The sequence below is a fragment of the Chrysemys picta genome, chromosome 8, assembly GCF_011386835.1.
Source record: "Chrysemys picta bellii isolate R12L10 chromosome 8, ASM1138683v2, whole genome shotgun sequence".
NCBI classification, from domain to species: domain Eukaryota; kingdom Metazoa; phylum Chordata; order Testudines; family Emydidae; genus Chrysemys; species Chrysemys picta.
Window position 1 is genome coordinate 66,645,439 of NC_088798.1, and position 7,497 is coordinate 66,652,935.

Consider the following 7,497-nt stretch of genomic DNA (forward strand, 5'->3'; position numbering starts at 1 on the left):
GACCCCTAGTTCTTGTGGTGTTATGAGAAGGAGTAAACAACACTTCCTTATTTACTTTCTCCACACCAGTCATGATTTTATAGACATCTATCCTATCCCCCCTTAGTCATCTCTTTTCCAAAATGAAAAGTCCCAGTCTTATTAATCACTCCTCATATGGAAGCTGTTCCATAGCCCTAATAATTTTTGTTGCCCTTTTCTGAATCTTTTCTAATTCCAATATATCTTTTTTGAGATGGGCCGACCACATTTGCACGCAGTATTCAAGATGTGGGCGTACCATGGATTTATATAGAGGCAATATGATATTTTCTGTCTTATTATCTATCCCTTCCTTAATGATTCCCAACATTCTGTTCACTTCTTTGACTGCCGCTGAACATTGAGTGGATATTTTCAGAGAACTATCCATAATGACTCCAAGATCTCTTTCTTGAGTGGTAACAACTAATTTAGACCCCATCATTTTATACATATAGGTGGGATTGTGTTTTCCAATGTGCATTAGTTTGCATTTATCAACATTGAATTTCATCTGCCACTTTGTTGCCCAATGACCCAGTATTGTGACCACCATCTCCTCCCCAGCACTACACATACGTCTATCTAGATGTCTTGATGTCTTTAGATATTGCCATCTCCGTAAGGTACTTAGATCCACCATTACTATTGTTTCGGAACCTGTCATCTTTTAATGTACATATTTATCCTCTTGTAGGGCATGGCAGTGCTGCTAGTCCCATTGTACAGATGGGAACTGAGGCACACAGAGCCCAAGTGACTTGCCTAGGGTCACAGAGGGAGCCTGTGCAGAGCAGGGACTTGAAGCTGGCTGTCTCAAGTCCCAGCCTAGCACCCTTTCCATTTGGTCTGCCTTCCTCTGTGGCCCAATTCCCTTCCTCAGCTCTTCCCAGGCTTTAGCTGATGCTCGCCACCTCCAAGTTTCCTTGTTGCATTTGGACTGGAGAGGGGGAGCACTGTATGGTTTGTGCTTCCTAGACTACACCTCCCATGATGCACCGCAACACAGTGACTGCCACAATACACCCTGCAAAAAGGCTGATCATGATGCATCATGGGAGATGTAGGCTGACCAGCAAGTTTCTCCCATAGAAGAAAATGGGATCATGATGCACTGCAGCAGAGTTTCCAGATCAAAATATTTTCTGCTGATGGCTAAAATACTTTTTTTGATTTTATTTATTTTTTTGCTGCCACCTCAACATTTTCCACAGGGGGGAAGCGCCATTTTGCAATCTGGTCCAATTATCCATTTTCCAACCTGCACATTGGAAACAATTTTGAAACTTGTGAAAGTGGCGTTTCCTTTCTTGACCAACTTTGTACTGCTTCCACTCGCCTCTCCTTTCAAAGGCCTTTTTTCTCAAGGAGGACATTCAGAAGTAATTTCTTAATGAAAAGAACATGCTGGAGTGCAGAGCTCAAGCTGTTGCATTTGCAGCAAAGTCCACAGCCGTGAAATCTAAATCTGCAGGGCTTAAGCGATATGTAATGGACATAAAGGGAACTAGGAGGAATTCAGTGACAAAACAACAGACACAAAAGCTGTTTTTTCCCAGCAGCTAGTTGGAGGGATTGAAATAACAAGCAGATTTCCTGAGTCAGGGCCAACTTCCCAGACACTATGAAATCTCATCAAAAAGCCATTTCTTTTGCCAGGGGAAATCTGATGGGTGTGTTTATGTTTCAAAGGGGTCTCCATGGAGACTAGCACCCAGTGATGGGGGTGTTTGTATGTGTGCGCATGCACAGCTCCTTCAGCGAGTGCAGTCTCCAGTCTTCCTTACTCTTCAGCCTAGGGATGGGGCTGTCTCAGCAGAGATTGATGTTGGAGGCGCCAACATGGCAGTCTCCATCCCATGAGGATGAGGTGTGACCTTACAAAACCACCTGCAGGGAGCATAAACTGTGGCAGACTGCGGGCTACAATAGACAGGGAGAAACCAAAATGCCATGCTGTCAGACACAGCTCCCCAGGGCACATTGTGTTTGCTTTCAATAAAGCCACTGCTGTGTATTAACAACATCCCCCCGAGTAGTAATGCCCACTGCACTATCTGCCTGGCACTGCAGTTTGGAGACACAGTTGTTACGTCTTTCTTCATTTCTCCACCCCAAAGTCTGCACTCAGTGCCACCACAACTGTTAATCCAGAGTGACTTCAGTGGCTTTACGGAGAAGCTGGCTCCGTAGTTGTAATATCCTGTTGTTAATTTATGACCATGTATGCAATATGCACCACTTTTGACAGGCTTGCTCCTCACTAGGCCTCAATCTAGCCCCAGGAACGCCCTTTAGAAAGAAGGGTGAGCACAGATGTCAGGGCTGTGGCTCCAGCCCGTGACTGGGTTCAGCGCGTGTAGTGATAACTTGGCACAACGTGGTGAAAGCACGTGCGAAATCTGAGCTGATGGTTAGTGAAGACTTTGGGTGACTAGTGGTCTTCTGAAGGCTGGCTCTAATCTCCACTTGAATCCTGCTTTTTGTTGGACTCTCACAGCAGCATCAATTTTGCTTTACTCTCAGGAAAATTTCCTCTAACGTCTCACATAACAAGTCCGAGTCAATTGCAAAGCCATACAGGGGACTCTACAGACATTTTCTGTGGGTGGTCTGAGCCCCACGGCCAGAGCCAGTGAAGCCGTGTAGACATCCTTGAGGTTATGAGTCATCTGGGGGTTCTCTGAATTAATAGCCTGCCAGAACTAGCAGCTCCAGGCATTAGCAGAACAATGAGCTGCTTTGCATTAATCCCTGTCATGCTGATTCAGCAGGTTACTGGAATTGCATCTAAAAGCATTGCTTAGGTGAGGCTGATCGGTTCCCAAGAGCCAGGAGCTGTGCAAGTTTCCTCATGAGGTCCTGCAAAGTTGTGGCCCTGTCATGCTTAGCACGGCACAATGACCCCCATGGCACAATGACCCCCATTGGCACAACAGGCCTGTGGGTGCCACAGCCATGGAAAACCCAGAAAAGAGAGCAGCTGCCTTTCTAGTGCAGCTTGCTTGAGTGAGAATTGTCAGGGACATGGCCGGCAGCATCCAGCACTCAGAGAGATGGATTCTGGGATACTAGTGCTACAAAGGGCAGTGCATTATGGGTGATCATGTTAATTTAACAAAATGGCTGACATTGCTCCAATGCATGGACTGCCCCGCACACCTCATTATCAAATGACACCCTTTGAAGACCCACAGCCAGAAGTTTCAGAAGTGACTCGGGCACCTCTGGTTTTAGGTGCTCAACTTACAGTTTGCCAGACAGCACCAGGCAACCCTGCGCTGGCAATCCAGGCCTGCGAAGGTGTGTCAAGTTGGGCACCTAACATCACGAGTCACTTTTGAAAATCCCGACAGCATTCCCCATGAGATTGTCTCTCTCATGATGGGAGGGATAGCTCAGTGGTTTGAGCATTGGCCTGCTAAATCCAGGGTTGTGAGTTCAATCCTTGAGGGGGCCATTTAGGGATTTGGGGCAAAAATATGTCTGGGGATTGGTCCTGCTTTGAGCAGGGGGTTGGACTAGATGACCTCCTAAGGTCCCTTCCAACCCTGATATTCTATGATTCTTCTGAGCTCTCCCCTCATGAGAGTCTGCAAAGGAGCTGAGCAGCTGCATGCTGGGATACTAGTGTTTTCCCACAAAGCTTGTCAGACCGCGTCAATGCTGGCCAGACAGTGTCCCGGCAAAGGCTCTCACTGAGCGCAGAGCTGAGTGAGATAATTGTTTTCCCCAGCAAAGAGTCAGACAATGGGATGCTGTCAGTCAGGATCTCTCATGCCCAGCCTAGCGAGTCATTGACCCTGGACTCCAATCTAATCCTCTGGGATTTAGACACACTGGCTGTCATGCTGCGGCTTCCCTTCCCACACCCTGCCTCTGTTTCTGTAAGAGTCTGCAGGACTAGAACTTGGACAATGGGCAGTTTGGGGCTGCTGACGCTTCTGCATCACCCCTGGAAGCTTAGGCTGGAGGACCCTGTGAAGCTAGATGCTGCAAAAAGTACAGCCCAGCAGGTCCTGAGTGGCGGCTCTCTGCAGCCTAGTGATTGGCTCATGCCAGTATATAAACCAGGAAGCTATTCTAGGGAGCTGTCTGAACACTGATATAGCCTGCCTGCTGCTGCTTCAGACCTTGCCTTGCTGGGGACCCTCGAGTCTGGCTTCTGACCCTGGTTTGTCCCCGACTCTGCTACTTGCCTCCTGCCTGTCTGACTCTGCCTTGCTGGTATCCTGACCTGGCACACCCCAACCCTGCTACTTGTCTCCTGACTATAATGTGGTAACTGACCAGGGCACACTGGCCACCTCCAGCCTGGGCCGGGCACTTTCATTCTTCCCAGGGCAATGGGGAGCTGGGCAGAGTGAACGGTAGCTGGAGCATGGAATGGGGAGTGCTGGTCTTTCTTCTAAAGCTAATCAAAGCCACACCTGGGCAGATGCTGTGATGGACCAAAGAGGAAAGCATTACCATGATGCTGAGACAAAATCCCATCACTGCACAAACGCAGCTCAGGCACGTTCCCTTCTCGTACGTACTATGAGAATGAGAGGGGAAATCAAACAAGTTCTGTGTTCCATCCCATTTGGGGTATGTCTGCACAGCAAGTAGACACCCACTGTCGACTTGGGCTCGCAGAGCTTGGGCTGTGGGGTTGTTTATTTGTGGTTGAGGCTCGGGCTGCAGCCTGAGCTCTGGGACCCTCCCACCCCACAAGGTCCCAGAACCTGGACTCAGGTCCGAGCCTGGAAGCCTTTGCAGCAAAGAAACAGCCCTGCAGCCCCAGCCCTGTGTGCCCAAGTCGGCTGGCATGGGCCAGCAGTGGGTGGCTAATTGCTTTGTAGACCTACCCTGACTTGCTAGTGAAAGGTGATGTATTGGAGATGGATACCCGCCAGCTATCCCCAGCAGCAGGCATACAAGCTTTTTCTGTGCGCCCCTTCCAGCTGTATGTCACAGCCACTCTCTGTTCGCGATGCTTCAGAGCTCAGGACTGGTGCTCCAGGGTCATCCTCCCTATTCAATTATCCTCCTCTACCAGCTGGCTCACCCTGGGCTGAATTTGCAGCAGCTGGGCTCTTCTGGCACGTGCCCAGTCTTTGTGATGATGCAATGTTGTGGTTACTGTCACTTGTGCACACATGTATTGGATGGACGTGTGTAAATGCCATTTGCTCACACACATGCACAAATGACTCTGTGCATGGAGATGCAAACGTTTCTATGTGCAGCTGAATGCCCTAAAGCTGTGTGCATGTGGCTGTACGTGCAAAGCTTCCTGGGCTCAGCCAGATTGCAGGTATTTTGAAAGTGGGTCAGAACAGCCCAGCTGCTGCGTAGATCACCCAGTGGTGCCCCTCTCACGTGCCGTTCCTGGTTTGTGCTGTGCCAAGCTACTGGTGGATCCTGGCCATAAACCCAGCAGAACTGGCACTGGGATGATCACCCCTTGCCCCAGTACAAAGAGGTCCCCAAGGACCCCTGTGCCATAGAAGGTTCACTGCAGGGGCAGGCTGCAGAAATGGCAGGGGTGCCCCTATGGTGCGCTGGTCTCTGGCTGCTGTTTGAGCCCTTATGGTGCCGGGAGCCAGCAGCTCAAGGCCATTAACTTACTTCTGGCTCTGATAGCATGATCATGATCATCTCTCAAGCAGCTCAGCATGGTATTAGTGTATCTTAGTCTGTAGCAGCCTTGAGCGGCTTCCCCTTGCCACATGCAATGGAATCCCCCTCTGTGACTGACGCGTGAAAACAGCAGCCTGGGGCCAGGCTTCAGATGCTCACTGCAATGATCATACCGAGGAGGGAATCAGTCCATTGGAAATCCTGCTGTAACAGAAAGCAGTGGGAGATTTGCCATTGACAGCAATGGGAACGGGACTGGGCCCGTGGAGGACAAGCAGGTAGAATGAGCAGGTGGTGGCAGTATGATTGAAGACGTAGAATGTGCACAGCTAGGGTGCGTGATGGCTAGGAAGGGACGTGAGCAAGGGCTGCGAGTAGCCAAAGGGTGCAAACCCCCAGGGTGTAGCACCAGTAATGGCTGTAGGACCAAGGGGATGAAATGAAACCAAGGCAAATATCCCCACAGCAAGAGCTATGCTACACACGTCACGGGCTCCCAGGGAAGTGGGGACAGCCCAGTGTGTGTCATCCACACTGCGTGGATGCAGACATGGAGAATGTACTTTAGAGAATGATCCGAAACTGTGCTCTGAGGGGGCAGAGGGATGCAGAGAGGAGGATGAACTGGGTCAGATTAATGGTCCATTTAGCGGCAGTTCTAGTTGCAAAGCCCTGATTCTACAAAAAGTTAGGGCATTCCAGAACTCACATTAGTGCAGCTGGCCCGTTGTGCAGTGCTGTGCATGGAGAGGAGGAGAGGGGGCTGAATTTTTTCTTGACCTTGCCTGTACTGATTAGCCGATGCCCTGAGATGTGAGCTGTGACTACCCTTACAACAAACTTTATTTACAACAGTTAACTTAGCAAACCCTGCTCATATTCCAGCTGGAGTCTTTGAGGACCCAGGACGGCAGTGAATTTCACAGGTTGACTGTATGCTGTTTCCTTTTATTGGTCCCAAATATACCACCCATCAACTTCACAGTATTTTACCTTGGTCTCAGATTATGGGGTGGAGTAATTGAAAGAACTGCTCAATTGTCACTATACCCTTCATAACTTTGATTAATTCTACTGAGCCCTCTCTATTCTTTCCAGGATTAAACAATCCTAGCTTTTGCAGTCTCTCCAAATAAACCATCCCCATCTGGGCATCTAACCAGACTCATTTCCCTTCTCCAGGGTCTCCTGTAAATATAAAAGACAAGAAATTTAAAAATGATCAAAGGAAATGTTTTTCTACTCAACACACAATTGACCTGTGGAACTCACTGCCACAAGATATGCTTGAAAGAAAAGAGCTTAGTAGGATTATATCACAGGGTGAGCTGACCCTTTGGGGGTGAGGAGGGACTTGGTCTCACCTTTGCCATGTTTAGCCCACATTCCCAGGTGAAGGGAATGAGAGTACAGGGGTCATGTGCTAAGGAGGAGCATGTGACAAAACCAGGCCTGCTGGGAAATAAAAGCGCAGCCTGCTTTCATTCAGGAAATGTAGGAAGGGGATGCTGTATTGAAAGGCAGGTGAGCATCCAGGAAAAGGCCAGTGAGGAGCTTGGGCTGAACATACGGAAGGAGGCCCTGGGAAGGAAAGACAGGCTAGGTAAGGTTATGGGGTGGCTAGCCCAATTGCTTAGAGTCTCAGGGCTGGGGGTTTCCCCCTATAGTGCTACCTTGTGAGGTCTGACAGCCAACAAAGGGGGAATGAAAGGACTTGAGTGCAGCCTGGCAGAAGGGATGCAGACTGTTGTGTGCAGGGGGTCAGAGAGATTAAGGGCAGAAGGCATCACCAGATCATCTAGTTTGACCACCTGGGTATCACAGGCCACCCACATGCCAAGCCAAACAACA